This window comes from Muntiacus reevesi, chromosome 1 (genome assembly GCF_963930625.1).
Source record: "Muntiacus reevesi chromosome 1, mMunRee1.1, whole genome shotgun sequence".
NCBI classification, from domain to species: Eukaryota; Metazoa; Chordata; class Mammalia; order Artiodactyla; family Cervidae; genus Muntiacus; species Muntiacus reevesi.
The window spans coordinates 178714348-178736738 of record NC_089249.1 but is presented as its reverse complement, the minus strand read 5'-3'; positions in this window follow the sequence as shown (position 1 = coordinate 178736738).

The window sequence follows — 22391 nt, the reverse complement described above, 5'->3', positions numbered from 1 at the left end:
AGTCTGAACAATCACTGAAAGACCACAGCCTTCCCCACAGTCTGGGGCTCAGGAAGCCCAGCTAGCCTGCGGGCCCTCTGCTGCCCCTGGCTGAGCCCGCAGATAGCTGCTCCAGGGTCCGTGGGCTGCGCTCCTCTTGGGGTTTGCTGATGGTTTTGGTTCATTGCTACCGTCACATCTCCTTGGACTGTTCCGCAGAAGTGATGTGTACCTGTTCCCTGAGACGCTGAACACTAACTAGGAATTCCTCCTTTTCTGTGGCCTGGAGTTTTGCAAGCACTCTAAATATCTAAAAGAATCAGGTACAAAATGTCAGAAGAAGAATGAAAATAAAGAGAAATGTCATTCTTTTTTTTTTTTTTTTTTTTTCCTGGACTCAGTCTTTTAAAAGTTAACTAGTCTCTTTTGGCTGCTCTGGAACTTCACTGCTGCACACCAGCTTTCGGCAGTGTGGCCTTCATGCCTGCAGAGGCGCCTCTTCACTGCGCTGCCTGGCTTGTCTCTGTGGTGGCTTCTCCTGTTGTGGAGCGCCTGCTCCAGGGTGTGCACACTAAGGTATTTGGGGTGCACAGGCTTCGTTGCGCTGTGGTGTGTGGGATCTTTCCAAACCAGAGATCAAACCTGTGTCCCATGCATTGGCCGGTGGATTCTTAACCACTGCACCACCAGGGAATTCTCTGGACTCAATCTTTCTGAAAAAACTGAATTTAGTTTCAGAAGGGAAATACAGAAGTGGCAAATGAGGCCAATGGTCGTTGAGGAACCTTTAAAAAACTACTTTAAAGGAAGTCCTAGGATGGCTGGAAAGAGTACTCATGGTAAAACAAACAAGAAAAGAAGCCAGGCCCAGAAATAGACCTGCTGAGGGAGAGGATGAGGCGGTGCTGGGCCTCTGGACACACTCTTCTCTTTCACATCAGCTGCTGCCCACAGACGTCATTTAGGATGATAACCCTGAGGGGAGGGAGGCTTGGCAGGAGATTAGTTGGGGAGGGAACCCAAGGTTTGTCACCACACTGGGGAGAGTTTCTCATTCTCCTAGGGCCACTAGGTCATCTGAGGTATTTATTTCAAGGGCTGAACTTGTGGTTGAGGCCTGAGCTCTCTTACGAAGACCAGAGAGTAGGTGGGACTTGCACTCAGAGGAAGCACACCCTTCTGGGACAATGGGAAACCTGGAGATGAGCAGGGTGAAATGAAACAAATGGTTATATTTCTTATCTTTTAAGAAGATGGAGAATGTCAACTAAATGTCAGAATACGTTTTGAGTGAGCACACAAATTTGTTCAATGAAGAAAGTAATTAGCTTATTTTTTCTTCCTTAGAGACAAATAACTTCCTATACAAAATTATGAAGTGAAGAATGTTTCTGCCAATAATATTTAGTCGGGCAGAAATCCATGTAGTATTTCACCAATGCCTCTGAAGCTGTCAACTAAATTTCATCCCAAATTAAACTTCCTCTGCATTTGATGAGGGTGCCGGCCCTGTGGGACTGTGACACCTACCAGGAGCCTTATGGTGTACATACTCCTGCTTATTTCCTGTGCAAGGGGCTTTGAGAGCATATCTGTGTGACCAGAGTGCCTGAACTTCCACCAGGACATCACCCCTTAGATTGTTTCACCCACCATTGAAAAGGTTGAGAGTGGCTTGGCAACATATCTGAGGCCAAGGATGATGGAACTAAGGTTAGGGTTCCAAAGTTGCCTGATTCCCACATGCGGAGGAGTCAAGGTGACTGAAGGCAGTTGCATCCAGAGGGTCAGGGGAGGGCACAGCAGGTAGGACAGGGGACTCTAAACCACTTTGGTGGGTATTGGAGAACAAAGCCTGATGCATTTGATCAAGAATTAGCTATGGAAATGTTTGAGAGTGGTGTTTGTTCTGTGGAGTCAAGATTCCCCAAGTGATTACCATGAGGGTTTCCTGGGATTTTGTGTAAATATCAGGAATTGAATATTAATTAAATAACTCTGAACAAATAGGTCTAATCAGAGTTTAACAGCTCATGATTTTCATTTTTTTCTGTTCGAAATGGAAACATTACTACCCTGTTTATGTGGGGAGTAGCCCATAGTGCTTTGGCCCCAGAGAGAGGAGGGTTCACCATATCTCTGCATGCCTGTGGTTTGGTAGGAGGGCCCCCCCCCCCCAGGTGAGTGGTTGGAGACTCATGCCTGGGGTGTCTAGCAGGGCTCTGGAGGCTTGGCTCTCATGACTGTTTCCTGTCTCCTCAGCTTTATCTGGTCAGTATTTCAACCATCCTGCATGAGGATGCAGAGGACAATGGTGGCTGAGAATTGACATTGAAACAATGAGAGGGACTTGCTCTCATTCCTGGTTTGATCTGTGTCTTGCCAAATTGTCCAGCTTCTACTTTAAGCCTGGATCTTCTAACACCACCCAGGAAATATTAATGCCAGTACCATCTGGCATGCCTAACCACTCTGTTAGGCATATGGCAGCTCAGGGACTGTTATGGAACCACCTCTTTCTATCATTCACACCCACTTGTTACAGCATCCGTAAGGGCTGTGACTTTAGAGGACAGATGGGAGAAGTTTCTATTAAAAGAAAAAAATGCAGCCCTCAGGCTCAGTGGAGAAAAATCCCCTGATTCACCATGTGAAGGGCTACCATGGCCTCAGGTGTGTAGTGAGCATAATGACAGTGATGAGTGTGAAAGAAGTCTCCAAACCAGGAGAATAGGCAGGCCGTCGGGTGAGCCCAGTGTGACAGAAGCTGGGGCAGAGGTGGGTAATAGGCAAAAAAGAGTCATGAGGAATCATTTAGTTTTCCTGATTTTTAAAAATAGTAAGGTTTTATACTATATTGGAACATATCGGTAGCTGCAAGAATAAATAAAATTTCCTCACTAACTTTTCCACAGTAACTCACTTTCTTTCTGTGTTCTTTAACTTTGTTCAAATTTGAAAATTGAATGCGAGGTGTGCAGATTCTTATTTCTTAATGGTGACTGTGTATTGAGGAGAAAGGGTAGAGTGGAATGAATAAAGCACAGGGTGCTGGACAGCAAACCACAGACTAGGGAGCTCCAAGCCCGCACTCGCCACAGTGAAATCGGTAAAACAGGCTCTGTCAGTGCAGAGGACCCGAGAAGTAGCAACAGTGATGTCTTTCCTGCTCCCACCATTGCCAGCCCTAGCAGGAGGACAGATTAGCTCCTGGGTATGTGTGTGCCTCTATGTTTGTACGTGTGTGTGTGTAGTTCGTATTCTTCCTGCCACAGAAGTGAGCCTGGATACTTCAAGTAAGCAACGGCCGTGTCATGCAAGCAGCACCGTGGACTCTGTTGCTCTCGTGTCTTTGGGAGTTGAGTGCACGCAGTTAGTATAATGAGTCCAGGTGCAAACTTCCCGTTTGTCCCCATGGTTCATACCTGTTTTGCGAGGGGAATGGTTTTCCCTTCAGATATCAGCTCAAAGCTTATGGAGAGGACTACACAGGTGTATGTTAGAGCCAGCATCTCTGAGCCTGGATGGTGGGCAAACCAAGTGAATTGCTACAGGCTCCTGATATGAAGGAAGAGACTGTGGACATAGGGATCCCAGGCCTGCACAGTCAGAGTTCTGATTGCCGGCAGTGGCTCTGGGTGTTAGTGGAGCAGAGAGGTGGAGGGGCTGAGATGCCAGCTGCCTGTTCCAAGACAATAGTAGGAGGGAGCAGAAAAGCCCATAGTGTGGCCCACCTTTGTTTCTAGCACACTTATCTTTCTGTCTAGACACTAGTCTATAGGGAAATCTTGATTCTTGCTTTTTAAAATTGCCTTATCTGTTCTCTTTACTTTTCCACTGCATTTTTTAAAAACACAAGTGGATATATATATATATATGTGTATATATATATATATATATCTGCACCACTGGAAGCGCTAAAACTTTCTATTTTCATTTAACAGTTTGCCATCGACATCTTTCCAAGTCAATATCTATAGATCTCACTCATTTAAAAAAAAAAGCAATAAACCAAAAAGCAAATTGATTGTCCTGTGCTATGTAAGTGCAAGGAAAGTTTATTTAACTGATTCCTTTCTATATTTACTAAATATTCTGTTATTAAGTAATGCTGATATCAACATTCTTATTATACATGTAGTAGCACATATGTTCCTGCATGCACATTTCTTGTCATCTGGTTTTGCTTGGTAAAGACCAATTATGCAATTAGCTTAATTATGATTAAGCTAATTGTAGAGACAATTATGTGGTCGGTTTTCAATGGTTTACCTTACGGCCTCTGAGCCTTGGTTTTTATTATACCTCCGTAACATCTGAAATCTGAAATTACAGTCAAATGTCTTCCGCGCTTGCTTTCTTTCTGTTTTGCTTTCACTGTTTCAACTTACAGTTCCCACAGTCCAATCCCCTGCAGAGTTTCCCTTGTTCAGGTTGGCCTGCGGCCCTGCAACCTCGCGCGGAGGGCCTCTCCTCCACCGCAGCCTCCTGATCTCCGCCCGCCCTCTGTTGCCGGGGCCGCTGCGCGTCGCCGCATCGCGCTGTTCGGGCCGGGCGCCCCCTCCGAGGCAGAGTCCCTGGGTGAGCTCGGGTGATCGGGCGGCCGGTGACGCTGCCGCCTCCCGGCGACGGCGACTCGTCCCGTGTACGCTCGAACCGGTTGTCGGGCGCCCCTGGTGGCGGCTTTCAGATCGTCCCTTCCCTTCGGCGACCTTCACAAGGGCTGCGATTCAGCCGGCGGATACGGAGCAAAGCTCCAGATGTCGGCAGCACTGGCGGCGGAAACCACGGTGATGCCGAGGCCTGAGTAGGCCTTCTGCTGCTGAAGATTGGTTCTGCAGGTTTGTGTGAGGTGACTGACGCTGTGGTCCAACAGTGTGGGGTGACGGTTGTTCTGGTCGACCAGCATTTCCTCGCCCTCCTTCATCCGTGGGGTTTCCGCAGAGGACTGGGAGAGGGTCTTCACGGCGGAGCTCCTGTGGCTCGGCGGGCGGCCACCTGTGTCGCTATTAGGGGCGTTCATTTCCCCTCATCGATCACCCCGCTCCAGGCTCCGGGACAGGGCAAGCCCTGCCGGGTCCGTGCCCGGAGGGCTCGATGGCGTGTGCGCCGGGGCTTCGTCTCCGCGGCCTGGACTCGTCCTACTCCGCTGGATTTGAGCGCGCAGATTTGCTTGGCGTGGACGGGCCGTGACCCTCACAGCTGGAACGCGGTCCGCGTGTTTCCTATGCCGTCGGGGTCCGCCTGGGCTACCGCTTGTGTCAGGAGTGAATGATCGTGCCGCGTGTGGAATTATTACATTTTCCAGTTTTCCCGTCTCGGCTAGGAGTAGCCGTGTGTCTCCATCTGCGGACGGGGCTGGGTTCCGCCAGCCGTTCCTGGATTCCGGGCGTCCTACCCCGGAGTTTGGCAAAGCCGGATGCGCGGAACAAAGCGGCGCTGGGCTGTGTGCTCGGCCGGCACCGCGGTCCCTGGGCTCGGTTCTCGAGGCTGCGCATCCTTGCCCCCTGGTGTCCCAGGTTCGCACCAGGGCCGGGCGGCGGGGAAGCGACTCCACGACGGCCGCTATCGTGTTCCCGAGCTCTGTGATCGTCCAAGGCCTGGCTGTGCCTTCCCGGGGAGCCTGTGGTCCCTTCCGTTCTCTTTGCAGGCTCGGCAGTTGTGTGAATTACACACACGGTTTCCTCACTGCAGGTGACAACACGGAATGTCGAGGGTGAATAGAGCGATCGCCCAAGGCACGGCTCCAGTCCTGCCCGGGCGCGGTGGTCTGAGGCGCCAAATATCTGAGGCCCGGAAAGCGACCTGTGCCGTCCGCTGAGGCACCAAAGAGAGGCGAGCCTGGCGCGGTCTTAGTGCCTGAAGAGCTTCTGAACTCGCGTTGACCAGAGGACGCGGGAGACAGATAATGCACCTGCAGGGGACTCGCAGGAAATGAATGAGGAGCGGGGTACTGTGCTTTTGCATCCCTGCATCGGCTTTGTCCTGGTGGCGTTGAAGCTATTTGGTTGTAACCAGGTGATCAGTGCTGAAAGGTCGACCAGATAGCTTGTGGCTTTGACACTTCCAATACTATAAACTGTAGTTGTTGAAAAGTATTGAAATTATAATTATTACTCAGCGTTACTCTAATTATTACCATTGTCTGTAATTAATGATAAAGTTTACCCACAGAATAGCGAGCTGATTTGTTGAAATGACAAAAGAGGAGTTTTGGTATGTTTAAATATTTGTTTAAACGCAAAGAAAACTCTCTCTACAACCCACAAGGCCCTGCCGCATGCCTGGCAGCAACCACTGTGGAACTCCAGACCCCCAAACTGCAGCAATAGGCCCCAAGGCCAGGTGTTGGTGGAGGACTGTTTGCTCCTGTATCCTTCCCAATTAGAAACAAACGGGGGGGGGGGGGGGAATACGCTCCTCTCAGCAATCCCATGGGTGCCCCTCTTCCCCTCAGCCTGCCTCCAGCTTCCCTACATCACAAGCCCTGAGAAGGACAGGCCTTCCTATTTTGCTGCCGTTCCTGTGTGTACCCCTAGCCTCAACCTAATGCAAGTGGTGCTGGCTGACCCCTTGCAATGTAGAGTAGCTACTAAATGCACTTACTGATCTGTATTTTAAAATATTCCTAGACATGATAATAGAAGCATACTATTGAGTCAGGAATGTGTGACACTGTTAATGAATTTCCTTACTATTTAGACAATAAATGCGCAGGGCTCCTTATAACTTTTCCATCCTAAAACTAAAGCTATTCAAGGAGGGGAAAGAGGCTCAAGAAGGAAGTGATATATACAAATAATCACATAAATAAATATGGCTAATTTGCTGTGTTGTAGGGCAGAAACCAACACAAAATGGTAAGACAATTTCCCACCAATGATAAAACAATTTGCCACGAATTAAAAAAAAATTTTAAAGAAAGAATACTACTAAAGCTATTTGAATACCTTTTGTATGCAAAGACATATTTTCACATTACTTTTTTCACAAATATAATTTCCACATTACTTTTTTCACTTTCTTAGTAGAATTATAATGACAAGAATGGGGTTATTGATATCTTTTAAAAATTGCTCTCTAGAAATGTACCCAATGTATGTGTGTAATGCTCACTAGCTTCATTTAATTGCCACATTTTGAAAAAAAAAAATTAATGTAGAAGGAATTGATTTATTTCTTGCTTGTGAGACCAGTGTTTTTGTTTTTGTGTTTTTATTCACTATGGAATCACCTGTGTGTCCTTAGACTGATATTCAATAAAGGCTAAAAGAATCATTAGGCAGGTGTGGAAGTTTCTGAGTTGCTTTCTCTTTTCTGATGTGCTGCCACACAGATTATAGCCTCCCTGGCATCCCAACTCACCAGTGTTCTCAATTCAGATTTTTGTCAGATTGTTTATGGGTCCTGCTACCTGCAGCTGCAGCGTGAAAACTGCCTGAAGGCAGGAGGCTGCGGAGTCGTCAGTTTGATATGTGTGTTCACTTTCAGTCGAGGAACCTAGCCCTCGAACCCTATCTGCCTGCTGTTCAGGGTCTGAGAAAAGTTGTTTCATGTATTTTGTTCAGCTTTCTCATTCCCAATGGTAGATGAAAGTCTAGACACTGTTCCTCTTAGCGTTGCAGGAAGGGGAACTCTTTCCAGGGCCCTACGCGGGGCTCACACATGCTGATAAGGCCAGAGACTTGGTTGTGAAGAGGTACTCAGGAGGACAGCAGCAGAGTAAGGAAACCCAAGGGGACGACTCTGCAACGTGACTTGCAGTCTCGGGTTTTATGGTGATGGGGTTAGTTCCAGGTTGTCTCTGGCCAAGCAGTCTGACTCAAGGGTCATTTCATGCACCTTGTTCAGCTTTCTATGACCAGTAGTAGGTGAGGAAGGCCAGAAACACCTTCTTGCACTTTACAAGCAGAAATCATATTTCATTAAGAGAAAATATACCTTTGAAAAAATAATTAAAAATCGCCTAACACATATGCTTGAAGGTTACTATTGTTTCATATTCTTTGTTTCGTTCATGAACATGGTAAAATGAAATATCAGGAGACACAATTAGATGGCTTATTTCACCACTAGAGAAAATAGGGGCCCCCTCCAACTCAGGGCGACGTGGTGGCCAGGCGCCAGCCCTGCCGACCCAGGAGCCAAGTCACCCCGCTGGGGCCGCCCAAACGCCGGCGACGGACCCTCAGGGACAGAGGGTCCCCGAAGGGCATCCGCACCAGCGGCGCTGGGCCGACAACCTTGCCCTCCGGGGAAGAAGTTGAAGGGAGACGGACACGCACCACTCCCGTGCGCAGAAGCAGCCCCCGGGTCTCTGCACACAAGGCCCACGAGTCTTTCCATCTCCTACCTGCAGCTGCATGGCGACGCCTCCTCCCCTCAGAAGGTGCTTCTCCGAGAAAAGGCCTGGGCCCCGCCCCCTCGGGCCTTTGATGGCTTTCCCACAGCCCCACCCCCGCACGCGCAAGCTCTTCATTGGCTGAGGCGGCCGAGGGCGTGCTCACTCCCACTCCCGACATCCCACCGCCCACACTTTGCTCGGGGAATTCCCCATGACGAAGCCCCGCACGCACTTCCGATCTGGCCCTGGACCAAAGGGCTCAGGATGCAAATGAGTCGGGGGGCCTTTGGCCTTCCAGCCTTGCCCGCTAGAGAGTCACTGCAGGGCTTCCACGTTCAGCACACACAAGCGGGCTGGGAAGGATTTCCGTGGGCTCACCCTTCAGATCCTAACACACTTGTGGGAACATATGTCTGCCCACCTACCCTCTCCCCTTGAGGGGTCTCCCGACCCCAGACCCCGCCTGAGGACAACCCCTCTCGGGACAACAATAAACCCTTGCCTCAACTATGCTCTCAACTGAGGTCCACTCCAATTTCTGTGCTTTCTCTCGAGCCACTCTTCTAGCGTTCAGGGTCCTAGCACCAAAAGATGCCGCGAGTGTGGCACATATGCTGTTCTCCCTTCAGGGCCGTTGGTCATGGTCCAAGGCGAGCTCCTTCAGAAAGCCATAGGTTCGCTGCAACTTTGGATTCATTTATTCAGCTTCTTTTCAATCTTAATTGTCTTTTTCTTTTTTCTTTTTCATTCATTTTATAATTTGTTTCTCTTGTATTTTCTGTTAATGTTATTATTATTTTGTTTGTTTTCCTTCTCTTTATTTATTTTAATGACACTAGTTGACTTCCAGAGTCATCTTTCTAATTCACGGGCTCAAAACGCACTATAACTTAAGGTATAAACAGATGTCCCTCCTGGAGGAGGGTGACTGTTGGTTTCCTTCTTGGTGTGTGACATGTATGTCTGTCTGCTCTCCCATCCTGGACATTATGCTTGCCTTCCAGCACTACGGGCGTTCCACAGTCCACGGGTTTCCCATAGCTGACGTGTTGACTCCGTTGATCCTTACTAGGAAAAGACGGCCCTGACCCCGCTTTCTTCCTTAGCCTCTTGCACCCCTCCCACCTCCCGCTGCCCCGTCCCATCCCAGGACTCTAGCACTTTGTGCTTTATGACCCAGGTGCTCACACCTTGCTGTCCTTTTGCCTCCTTCCCATGGCACAGAGAAGCCAGATCAGCCAGCATTTGTCTCTCTTTTGCACGGATTTGCCCCAGCATCAGGCGACCTTCCCATTCCCTCTGCCACACCATTCCAATCACCATTCTTCTCCTTTTTCACCTGCTTCTCCTTCTCCTTCTCCTTCTCCTTCTCCTTCTCCTTCTTCTTCAGAGGGTGTGGATGGGGCAAGCAGTAAGTCCTTTTTAGGACTTATAAGGTTGATGAGGAATCATGCTATTGCTAGGGTAAAACCGATGTCACCGATGCGGTTATGTAGAATTGCTTGCAGGGCCGCTGTATGTACATCTGGGCGTTCATATCATCACCCAATAAGTAAGAATGATATAATCCCACGCCTTCTCATCCAGTAAATAATTGGAATAGATAATTTGCGGGGACGAGAGTAAGTACGGTAATGAGAAAGAGGAGGAGGTATTTAAAAAATTGGTTAATGTTGGATCTGAGTTTATATACCATATTGAAAACTCTATAATGGATCATGTGACAAATAAGCTACTGGGACAAATGTTATTGAGAAATAATATTTTTTAAAGCTAAGTGATAGTTTGACAGTTTGGATCATAAGTCAGTGTCAGTTTGAGATAATTATTTCTTGACCTGTGTGAATGAATATTATTGTGGGAATCATACTAGTGATGAAGGCACTTGAGATAGTTGTTTTTACATAGAATGTGTAGTTAGAGGTTTTATAGTTATCAGAACTTGTAGTTATGATGGGGATAGTTAGTAAAAGCAGGGTAACTAATGTGAAGGAAGAGAATAGGTTTATTACTTTTATTTGTAGTTGCACCAGTTTTTTGGTTCCTAGGACCAACGGATTACTGCCATTCTCTAAAAGTTCGAAAAAGCCATGTTATTATACATGGGGGCATAGAATTAGCAGTTCTTGCATACTTTTTCAGTAAATAAGAAGATATAAGCTTCTATTATTAGGTTCACAATCTAATGTTTGTTTGTTTGTTTGTTTGTTTTTTAGCTACATTTACAGTACAAGGATCCTAGAATAATCTTTGGGTTCAGTGATAATAGTAATAAGGATAAAATGTTTAATGATATGAGGATATTCTTTCGTGTAAAGGAGAGTGAAATATTATTGATATGGTGAGTATATTTACCTCATTGTGTTGTGATTAATATGTAAAGAGAATATAAGGCAGTAATTACTATATTTAGTCCTATGAAATAATTGTAATATTGGATCATCAAAAAGTAGATATTACTACAAATAGCTCTCCAATCAGGTTAATTGTTGGGGGGAGAGCTAAGTTGGTTAGGCTTGCTAAGAGTCATCAGGTGGCTATTAGTGGAAGGAAGGTTTGTAGACCTCAGGCTAGAATTATTGTTCGACTGTGGATTTGTTCATAGTTAGTTTGCTAGGCAGAAAAGTATGGATGAGATGAGGCCATGAGCAATTATTAGGGCTGTGGCTCCCATATAGCTTCAAGGTGTTTGGATGAGGATGGCTACGATGACAAGTGCTATATGACTGACAGAGGAGTATGCAATTAACGATTTAAGATCTGTTTGGCGGAGACAGATTGAGGTGGTCATAATTATGCCCCATAGGGATAGTATAATAAAGGGATATGCTATAAATTCAGTAGGTGGATTTAGGAATATTGTGATTTGTAGTATGCCATATCCTTCTAATTTTAGTAGGACTGCCGCAAGGACCATGGAGCCTGCAATGGGGGCTTCTACATGGGCTTTAGGCAATCAAAGGTGGAGGCCATATAGGGGTATTTTTACTATGAAGGCTATTATACATGCTAGTCATATGAAAACATTTGATCAGGAGTTGGATAAAGGCTGTACTCAGTATTGGAGCACTAGAAAGTTTAGGGATCCAATTATATTTTGGAGATAAACTAATGTGACTAGTAGTGGAAGACAGCCTACTAGTGTATAAAACAGGAAGTAGAGGCCGGCGTTCAGGCGCTCTGTTTGATTTCCCCATCGAGTAATAATAATGAGTGTTGGGACTAGTGTTGCTTCAAATAGAATATAAAAGAAAATTAGTTCTATCGCAGTGAAAGTCATAATTAGAAATAGTTGTAGCAGAATTAATAAAGTAATATATAGTTTTGGGGGGATTAGATTTTCTTTTGATAAGTGGTGTTGACTGGCTATTAGTATTAGGGGAAGAAGCCATATAGTTAGAAATAATAGTGGTGTTGACAGGGAATCAGAAAAAATTACTAATGAGAAGTTGAGGCTATTGTCACTAAATTGACTTATAAGGAGAAGGCTTGTGAGGCTAATTAATAGGCTATAGAGTTGTAGAATTAATTCAGATCATATTGCCTTTTGATAATCAGGTCAGTGATATGAGTATTACTGTAGGAATAATATATTTTAGCATTGAAGTAGGTTAAGATTTTGAACGTAATCAGTGCCATATGTATTTGATACTATTACTAGTAGTGATAATCCTAGTGTCGCTGCACAGGCTGCAAAAACTAGTAAAATAATAGGCATCATGCTTGCTAGGGTGAAGTGTGAATTTAGGATCGTTAGGGTGGCTATTATGAATAGGGATAATATTATTCCTTCTGGGCATAGGAGGGAGGACATGAGGTGGGATCGATATATTAATAATCTTGCAAGGGATACTATAAATGCTATTATAATATTTATATATACTAGAGACACTTGGTAATTATGAATTTAATCACAATCTAATGAGTCAAAATCATTTATTTTATTTTAAACTAAGTACCATATTTGGTTCATTCTAGTCCCTTTTGGGTTCATTCATAAGCTAGGCTTGCGGCTAATAGTAAAATTAAGAAAAGGGCTGTGGTAAGTATTGTCCCTAGATTCTTTGTTTATGAGGCTCATGGTAGTGGTAGAAGGAGTGCAATTTCTAGGTCAAAAAGAAGAAATGAGATGGCCACTAGGAAAAATTTTATAGAGAAGGGTAGGCGAACTGACCCTATGGGATCAAATCCACATTCATATGGGCTTGTTTTTTCTGGGTAGACGTTTAATTGAGGAAGTCAGAATGCAATAATAAGAAGTAGTGAGGCTAGTGTAAAATTGGTTAGGAGAGCTAGTATTAGGTTTATTATTCTTTTTCAGGTTATACTGAAACTAACTGATTGGAAGTCAGCTGTACTAATTAATACTAAAAGAATATGAGCCTCATCAATAGATAGATACGTAGAGGAATAGTCATACTACGTCTACAAAATGTCAGTATCAGGCAGCAGCCTCGAAGCCGAAATGGTGGCTGGAAGTAAAGTGGAATTTTAATTGGCAGAAAAAGCAGACAATTAAGAAAGTGGACCCAATAATATCATGAAGGCCATGGAAGCCTGTGGCTATGAAGAAAGTTGAGCCATGAACTCTGTCTGAGATAGTAAAAGGTGTTTCACAGTATTCTGAGGCTTGTAGCAGTGTGAAATAGATGTCTAGTGCAATGGTAATAAATAGGGCTTGTAATATGTGGTTATGGTTTCCCTCTATAAGTCTATGATGGGCTCAAGTAATAGAGACTCCCAAGGCTAGTAAGACGGAGGTACTAAGTAGTGGGACTTCTAAGGGGTTCAGTGGGTGAGTGCCTGTTGGGGGCCAGCAACGGCCTAATTCGGGTGTTGGGGCAAGGCTTGAGTGATAGAATGCCCAGAAAAATCCAGTGAAAACTAAGACCTCGGAGATAATGAAAAGGACTATTCCATAGCGGAGACCTTTCTGGGCTGTTGGAGTGTGGTGTCCTTGGAAGGTGCTTTCTCGGATGATATCTCGTCATCATTGATATATTGTGAGTATATTTGCTGTTAGGCTGCGTGTTAGTAGGATTGTTGAGTTGAAGTGAAATCATATAATTAAACCAGAGGTTATCAGGAGGGCTGATAAAGCTCCTGTTAGGGGTCAGGGACTTGGATTTACTATATGGTAGACATGGGTTTGGTGTGTCATTATGTGTTGTCCTGTAGGTAAAGGCTGAATGGGACGGTAAATACGTAGGCGTGAATCATAGCTATTGCAAACTCAAGAACTGTAAGTGGTACTAGAATAATAAATGTAATGAGGGCTATTATGGTACTGATATTTATTAGTGCAAGTGTGGCTCCTCCAATCAGGTGAATTAGCACATGTCCTGCAGTAATATTGGCTGTTAGTCATACGGCTAAGGCAATTGGTTGAGTGAAAAGGCTAATAGTCTCAATAATGACCAGTATAGGAGTCAGTGGGGTTGGTGTTCCTTGTGGAAGAAAGTGGGCGAGTGATGCTTTAGTTTTGTTCCGGAAGCCCGTAACTGCAGCTCCTGCTCATAGGGGACTAGCCATACCCAGGTTGATTGATAGTTGTGTGGTTGGTGGAAATGAGTGGGGTAATAGACCTAGGAGATTTGTTGACTCAATAAATAAAATTAAAGACATAAGTATTAATGTTCATGTTTGTCCTTTGGCATTATGGATTCCTATTATTTGTTTTGATACAAGTTGAAGTATTCACTATTGGAGAGAACTAAGACAATTATTTACTAGACGATTTCATGTTGGAAACAGTAGGCTAGGGAATATAACGATGAGGGTAGCAAGCAGAAAGCCTAGGATTATTGGGGTAATTAAAGAGGCAAATAAATTTTCGTTCATTTTGTTTCTCAAGGGGTGTTTTGTTTTTGTATTTTGGTTGATGTGGGTTCTGGGTTAAAATGGAAACTGTGTTTTGAAATTTTTAACTGAAAAATAATAAAGAGGACTAGAAATGTTGATGTAATTACTATAAGTCATGCTGCTGTATCTAGCTGTGGCTTGTCATTAAGGAGAGTATTGTGCTCTCAGTCTCCAGCTTAAAAGGCTAGTGCTATTTTAGCTTCTTAACGATTTTATAGTATTGATGTGGATCATTTTTCAAAATATTAGTGGGACTAGTCCAAGAACAATGGGCATGAAGCTGTGATTTGATCCAAAGATTTCAGAACATTGTCTGTAGTACAGACCTGGTTGAGTTGACATAAGAGTTGTTTGGTTTAGGCGGCCTGGGATTGCATCTGTTTTTAGTCCTAAAGAAGGTACGGGTCAAGAGTGTAGTACATCTTCAGAAGAAACTAATGTTCGAATTGCTATTTCTATTGGTAGAACAACTCGGTTATCTACTTCTAGTAGTCGTAGTTCTCCTGGTTTTAATTCTGATGTTGGAATCATACAGGAATCGAAGCTTCAGTCTTCATAGTCTGTATATTCATAGCTTCAATATCATTGATGTCCTATAGTTTTTACTGTGAGAGATGGGTTGTTAATTTTGTCTATCATATATAAGATTTGCAAAGATGGGAGGGCAATTAAAATTAGGATAATGGCTGGTAAAATAGTTCAGACTGTCTCTACCTCTTGGGCATGTGTAGTATTGGTGTGAGTTAGTTTTGTTGTTAGCATTAATGAGATGATGTAGAGTACTAGCGAGCTGATTAGAAAGACAATTATTAGTGTATGATCATGAAAATGTAATAGTTCTTCTATGATAGGTGATGTTGCATCTTGGAAGCCTAGTTGTATGGGGTAAGCCATATGAGGTATACGGGGTTTTCACCTGTATCTTAACCTTGACAAAGTTATACAATGTTTTACTAACACCTCATCAATTGAGAAAGACATAGTGGCTATGATGTTGGCTTGAAACCAGCTATGGGGGGTTCGATTCCTTCCTTTCTTATTTTAAGTTGACGTATGTAGGTTCTTCAAATGTATGATATGGTGGAGGGCACCCATTTAGTCACTCTAAGTTTGTTGTTGTCAGTTCTACGGTTAGGACTTCTCGTTTAGATGCAAACGCTTCTCAGATAATAAAGATTATTAGTATGACTGCTGTTAAAGAGATAAACGAGACTATAGATGAGATGGTATTTCGCATTGTATATACATCTGGGTACTCAGAATAGCGTCGTGGTATACCAGACAATCCTAGGAAATGCCGTGGGAAAAAGGTTATATTTACACCTGCAAATATAATTATGAAATGGATTTTGGCTCATGTATTTTTAAGGGTATACCCTGAGAATAGTGGGAATCAGTGAACAAATCCCCCTATAATAGCAAATACAGCCCTTATTGATAATACATAGTGGAAATGTGCAACTACATAGTATGTGTCGTGGAGAACAATATCGAGAGAAGAATTGGCAAGAACGATTTCAGTTAAGCCTCCAACTGTAAAAAGGAAAATAAAGCCTAGAGCTCATACTATAGCAGGTGATCATTTAATGTTGCCTCCATGAAGTGTTGCTAATCAACTAAAGACTTTCACTCCAATTGGGATGACAATAATTATGGTAGCTGATGTGAAATAGCCTCGTGTGTCAACGTGTATTCCAACTGTGAGCATGTGGTGGGCTCATAAGATAAACCCTAGAAATCCAATTGATATTATAGCCCAGACTATTCCCATGTACCCAAATGGTTCTTTTTTTTTTCCTGAATAATAGGTTATGATGTGAGAGATTATACCAAACCCGGGTAAAATAAGAATATATATTTCAGGGTGTCCAAAGAATCAGAATAAGTGTTGATACAGAATAGGGTCTCCGCCTCCTGCCGGGTCAAAGAAAGTTGTATTTAAATTTCGGCCTGTTAGTAGTATTGTAATTCTGGCTGCTAGTACAGGGAGTGAGAGAAGCAGTAATACGGCAGTAATTAATACAGATCACAGGAATAGAGGGGTTTGATATTGTGATATAGCAGGGGGTTTTATATTGATGATTGTTGTAATAAAATTAATGGCCCCTAGAATTGAAGAGACACCTGCCAGGTGTAGAGAAAAAAAGAGTTAGATCCACTGAAGCCCCTGCGTGGGCTAGATCACCAGCTAGATGGGGATATACAGTTCAGCCTGTTCCTGCTCCGGCTTCAACTATAGATGATGCTAAAGGTAGTAAAAAAAAAAAAAAAAAAAAGAGGGAGGGAGGAGTCAGACACTTATATTATTTATCCGAGGAAATGCTATATCTGGGGCACCAATTATTAGGGGAACTAGTCAAATGCCAAATCCTCCAATTATAATTGGCATTACCATAAAGAAAATTATTACGAATGCACGTGCGGTTACAACTACGTTATAAATTTGGTCGTCTCCAAGCAGGGCTCCAGGTTGACCCAGTTCAGCACGGATCAATAGGCTTGGGGCTGTTCCTACGATGCCTGCTCAGGCACCAAATATTAAATACAGGGTGCCAATGTCTTTATGATTAGTTGAAAATAATCAGCGGTTGATGAATGTAGGTAAAATGGCTGAGTGAAGCACTAGACTGTAAATTTAAGACAGGTTTATACTCCTCTGTTTACCAAGCCCTGTGATGAAACTACATGTTGAATTGCAAATTCAAAGAAGCAGCTTCAATTCTGCCGGGGCTTCTCCCGCCTTTCTTTCCTCGAGGCAGGAGAAGTAGATTGAAGCCAGTTGACTAGGGTGTTTTGCTGTTAACTAAATTTTCCTGGGGGTGGAGCCCGCCAATCTAGTGAGGATTTAGCTTAATTAAAGTGGCTGATTTGCATTCAATTGATGTAAGATATGGTCTTGCAATCCTTATCAGGAGTTAAGTATATTATACTTGCTTAGGGCTTTGAAGGCTCTTGGTCTAGGTTAACCTAAACTCCTCTTCTAGTACTGATAGAATTGGTGAGAGTGGTAGTAGTATGGTAGATAGCACAACTATTGTAGGTAGGAGGGTTATTTGTTTTGTAGTAGAAAATTGTCATTTTATTTTTATGTTATTTGTGGAGGGGAATATTGTTAGTGTGGTGGAATATGTAAGTCGTATATAGAAATATAGGTTTAGTAGTGCTGTAATTGCTATGAGGGTGGGTAAGATGAGGCTATTATTTTTTGTTATTTCTTGGATAATTATTCATTTTGGCATAAATCCTGATAGTGGGGGAAGTCCTCCTATTGATAAGAGGGTGACGAGGATTAGGACAGTTATTATGGGTATTTTATTTCGTATATGTGATAATGATAGAGTAGTGGTAGTTGAATTGGCTATAAATAGTGTAAACATGGTGGAAGTTATAATAATGTAAATGATCAGATTTAGTAATGTTATAGTGGGATATTATGATAAGACTGCTGTTATTCAGCCTATGTGGGCGATTGATGAGTAAGCTATGATATTTCATAGCTGGGTTTGGTTTAGTCCTCCTCAGCCTCCGATCATAATTGACAGGATGGAAATGGTTAAGATTATGTTTAGATTAATGGATGGAAAGATTTGGTAGAATACAGATATGGGTGCTAGTTTTTGTCATGTAAGCAGAATTAGGCCTGATGACAAGGGGATGCCTTGTGTTACTTCTGGGACTCACAAGTGGAATGGGGCTATTCCTAATTTTATGGTGAGGGCTATTGTTATGAGTATAGATGCTATTGGGTTAAATAGTTTTATTATAGTTCATTGACCTGAAAATATTAGGTTGATAACAATGGCTATTATTAGTAGTATTGAGGCTGTTGATTGGGTTAAAAAATATTTGGTTGATGCTTCTGTAGCTCATGGGTTATACTGTTTTATTATAATAGGAATGATAGTGAGTATATTTATTTCAAATCCAATTCAAACAAGTAGTCAATGGGAGCTGATTATAACAATGATAGTTCCTAGTATTATCATTGATAAGATAAGAATAAAGATGATTGGGTTTATTAGTACAGGAAGGATATAAATCAACATTTTTGGGATATGGGCCCAATAGCTTAATTAGCTGACCTTACTATTAGAATTTGGTGTAATTGGGAGCATGAAGAGTTTTGGATTCTTAGGAGTAGGTTCAATTCCTATAGTTCTAAAAATAAGAGGGCTTAAACCTCTATTATTTACTCTATCAAAGTAAATCTTTTGTCAGACATATTTCTTATGTTTGTGGGAGGATGCTTGATAGGAAAATCGATAGTGATACGTGTCATATGCATAGGGCTAGTGTTAGAGGTAAAAAAAATTTTCATAATAGATGCATTAGCTGGTCATAGTGAAATCGAGGATAAGATGCTCAGATTCATAGGAAAGAGATTGTTAGTAGTAGAGATTTAATAGTAAAATTGATTGTGTAAAGTTCTGGTAGAATTGGATTATGAAATGCCCCTAGGAATAGAATTGTTGTGAAGATATTTATTATAATAATGTTTGCATATTCTGCCATGAAAAATAGGGTGAATGGTCCCCCTGCATATTCTACGTTAAAGCCTGAGACTAGTTCTGATTCACCTTCGGTAAGGTCAAATGGGGCTCGATTTGTTTCTGCTAGTGTTGAGATGAATCATATCATTGCTAAGGGTCATGCAGGAAAAATGAGTCACACTTGTTCTTGTGTAATAATTAGAGTGGAAAGTGTGAAGGACCCATTTATTAGGAGAACAGATAATAGGATAATCGCTAGTGTTACTTCATATGAAATTGTTTGTGCTACTGCTCGCAGGGCTCCAATTAGTGCATATTTAGAATTGGAGGCCCAGCCTGATCAAAGGATAGAATATACAGCTAGGCTTGATATTGCTAGTATAAATAGAACTCCTAGGTTTATGTTGATGAGAGGATATGGCATGGGTAGGGGGATTCATATAGTTAAGGCTAGGCTTAGGGCTAAAATAAATATTGAAATTGAGGATGTGGCGGGTCGTAGTGGTTCTTTAATAAAAAAGTTTAATAGCATATGCAATAGGTTGGAGTAGGCCGTAGGGGCCTACAACATTCAGGCCTTTCCAAAATTGCATATATCCTAGGACTTTCCGTTCTACTAGTATGAGGAATGCTATGGCTAGGAGAATAGAAATAATTAGTATTAAAATATTAATTATAAACATTTTGTTTAGGAGAGGATTTGAATCTCTGATTATAAAGGTTTAAGTTTTACACAATTACCTGGCTCTGCCACCTTAACAAAACCCTTTTCTAGGGTGAAGTTTGTTTGTGAAATTAATTAAGATAAGATCATTAATTGACTTAAGGCGCTTGTTTGAAGTTGGCCTTATTTCTCTGGTCCTTTCGTACTGGGAGAAACACATAATAGATAGAAACCGACCTGGATTACTCCGGTCTGAGCTCAGATCACGTAGGACTTTACTCGTTAAACAAACGAAACTTTGATAGCGCCTGCACCATCAGGATGTGCTGATCCAACATCGAGGTCGTAAACCCTATTGTCGCTATGGACTCTTGAATAGGATTGCGCTGTGATCCCTAGGGTAACTTGTTCCGTTGATCAATTTTTTGGATCAATAAGCGATTGTGTGATTTGACTTGTGGGTCTAGTCTTTAAAATCGCTCAGAGGACTTTTTGTTCTCCGACGTCACCCCAACCAAAGCTGTTAGCCCATAAAGAGTGTTGTTGTTTCCTTAGTAATTAAGTTTGCTTCTTTGGGCTAAGTAGTTAAAGCCCCATAGGGTCTTCTCGTCTTACTGGCATATTCCCGCCTCTTCACGTCAAGGTCAATTTCACTGATTGGAAGTAAGAGACAGTAAAACCCTTGCGTGGCCATTCATACAAGTCCTTATTTAGAGAACAAGTGATTATGCTACCTTTGCATGGACAGGATACAGCGGCCGTTTAACGGTTGTCACTGGGCAGGCAGTGCCTCCAATACTAGTTATGCTGGAGGTGATGTTTTTGGTAAACAGGTAGGGTTTAGTGTTTTCCGAGTTCCTTTTACTTCTTTTATCTTTCCTTAAGTGCATTCCTGTGTTGGATTAACAGTGTGATTAATAAGCTATTTATAGTTAGGCTATTCTTATTTTGCTGTTAATAGTCAGAATATTATCAGGCACTGACTTAAACTCAGGCAGGGAGAAGGTACTTCTTGTTACTCATATTAACATTACTGCTTCTATTTTTAATAGATTAGTCCAGTATTAGGCTAGGAGTTGATTATTTATTATTGAAATTAATGTAATTTTACTGTTGAGCTTTAATGCTTTCTTAATTGGTGGCTGCTTTTAGGCCCACTCTGGTGTTGTCAAGTTTTACTCTCTAGTTAAGGTTGTATCCATTTCTAAAAGGCTGTACCTTTTGAGACTAACTTTTAAAAATACAGTATAATTTGCTCATATTTTCGGTATTTTTAAAGCTAAACTAATATTCATTTTCTGGACAACCAGCTATCACCAGGCTCGTTAGGTGTATCACCTCTACTTATAAATCTTCTCACTATTTTGCCACATAGATGAGTTGGTTCTTGGTAAATGGTTCATAAGTAGCTCGTCTGGTTTCGGGGTACTTAGCTGAAATTCATTTTGTTAAGTTTTTACCAGTTAACTCATTATGCAAAAGGTACAAGTGATAATCTTTGCCTTTTTGTAATTTAATTTTTTTCTTTCATCGTTCCCTTGTGGTACTTTCTCTATAGCGCCATATTTAAAATTTCTATCTCCTATAATTTTAATAATAGGTAAATGTTTTATTTATAGTATTTTGGTAATTTAGTGTAAATGAATTTGTGGGCTAGAATTGGTTCAAGATATTCATGACGTGTGAAATCTTCTAGGTGCTTTGTTTAAGCTATATCTTGATTTATCCAAGCACACTTTCCAGTAGGCTTATCTTGTTACGAATTGTCTCCTCGCATATAATTAATACATATAAATAAGTTTAAGTGTATTGTGCCTATTTGAGGAGGGTGATGGGTGGTGTGTGCGTGCTTAATGGCCTAGTTCAACTAAGCACTCTATTCTTAGTTTACTGCTAAATCCTCCTTTGGTTATTAATTTCATAATAACTTTCATACTGGATTTTCTTAAGTTAGAAAATGTAGCCCATTTCTTCCCATTCCATAGGTTATACCTTGACCTAATGTTTTTATGTATTATAATTGTGCTTACTTTTGTTCGTTTTTAGGGTTTGCTGAAGATGGAGGTATATAGACTGCATTAGCAAGGAATGGTGAGGTCTAGCGGGATTTATCGATTATAGAAGAGGCTCCTCTAGGAGGGTATAAAGCATCGCCAAGTCCTTTGAGTTTTAAGCTATTGCCGGTAGTACTCTGGCGAATAGTTTTGTTTATGCAACTATTTGTGTTTAGGGCTAAGCATAGTGGGGTATCTAATCCCAGTTTGGGTCTTAGCTATCGTGTTTCAGCAGCTGTAGAGTTACTTTCATTATTTATTTTTGTTGCAATTATGGCTTTTTACAGCTTAATTGGAATTTAACTTTATTTGATGTGGTGCTTTAACACACTTTACGCCGTGTGCCTATTAACTTGGGATAATCGTATGACCGCGGTGGCTGGCACGAAATTTACCAACCCTAATTAATATGGCTTAGTCAAACTTTCGTTTATGGCTTAATTTTTATCACTGCTGTCTCCCGTGGGGGTGTGGCTAAGCAAGGTGTCCTGAGCTACAGGCGTGTGCTTGATACCAGCTCCTCTTAGTCTTATTAACTCGGAAGGCATTTTCACTGGGGTGCAGATGCTTGCATGTGTAAACCTATTAAGAGTTAATAGGAAGGTTGAGACCAAACCTGTGTGTTTATGGAGTTGATACATTCATCTAGGCATTTTCAGTGCCTTGCTTTGTTGTTTAAGCTACATTAACTATGCATAATTGAGGGAGGACGCCGGCGCTTAAATATTTACCTCATCCTGGAGTGTTAATCTGAGTATTGGAAATGTGATCAATTTAAAATATTATCTAGGGAGAAGTGTGTTAAAAACAGTGATAACTATATAAGGGGGGGGGGAAGAATGGAGGGGGTGAAAGAGAATTATAAAGTTGAGTCGTGAAATAATAATTATGTCCTGTGACCCTTGACTGTGATGCCCGTGCCTACCATTATGGGGATGCTCAAGATGCAGTTAAGTTCAGTTACAATTCATGCTCTGTGTCAGGGCCTTAGACGGCCA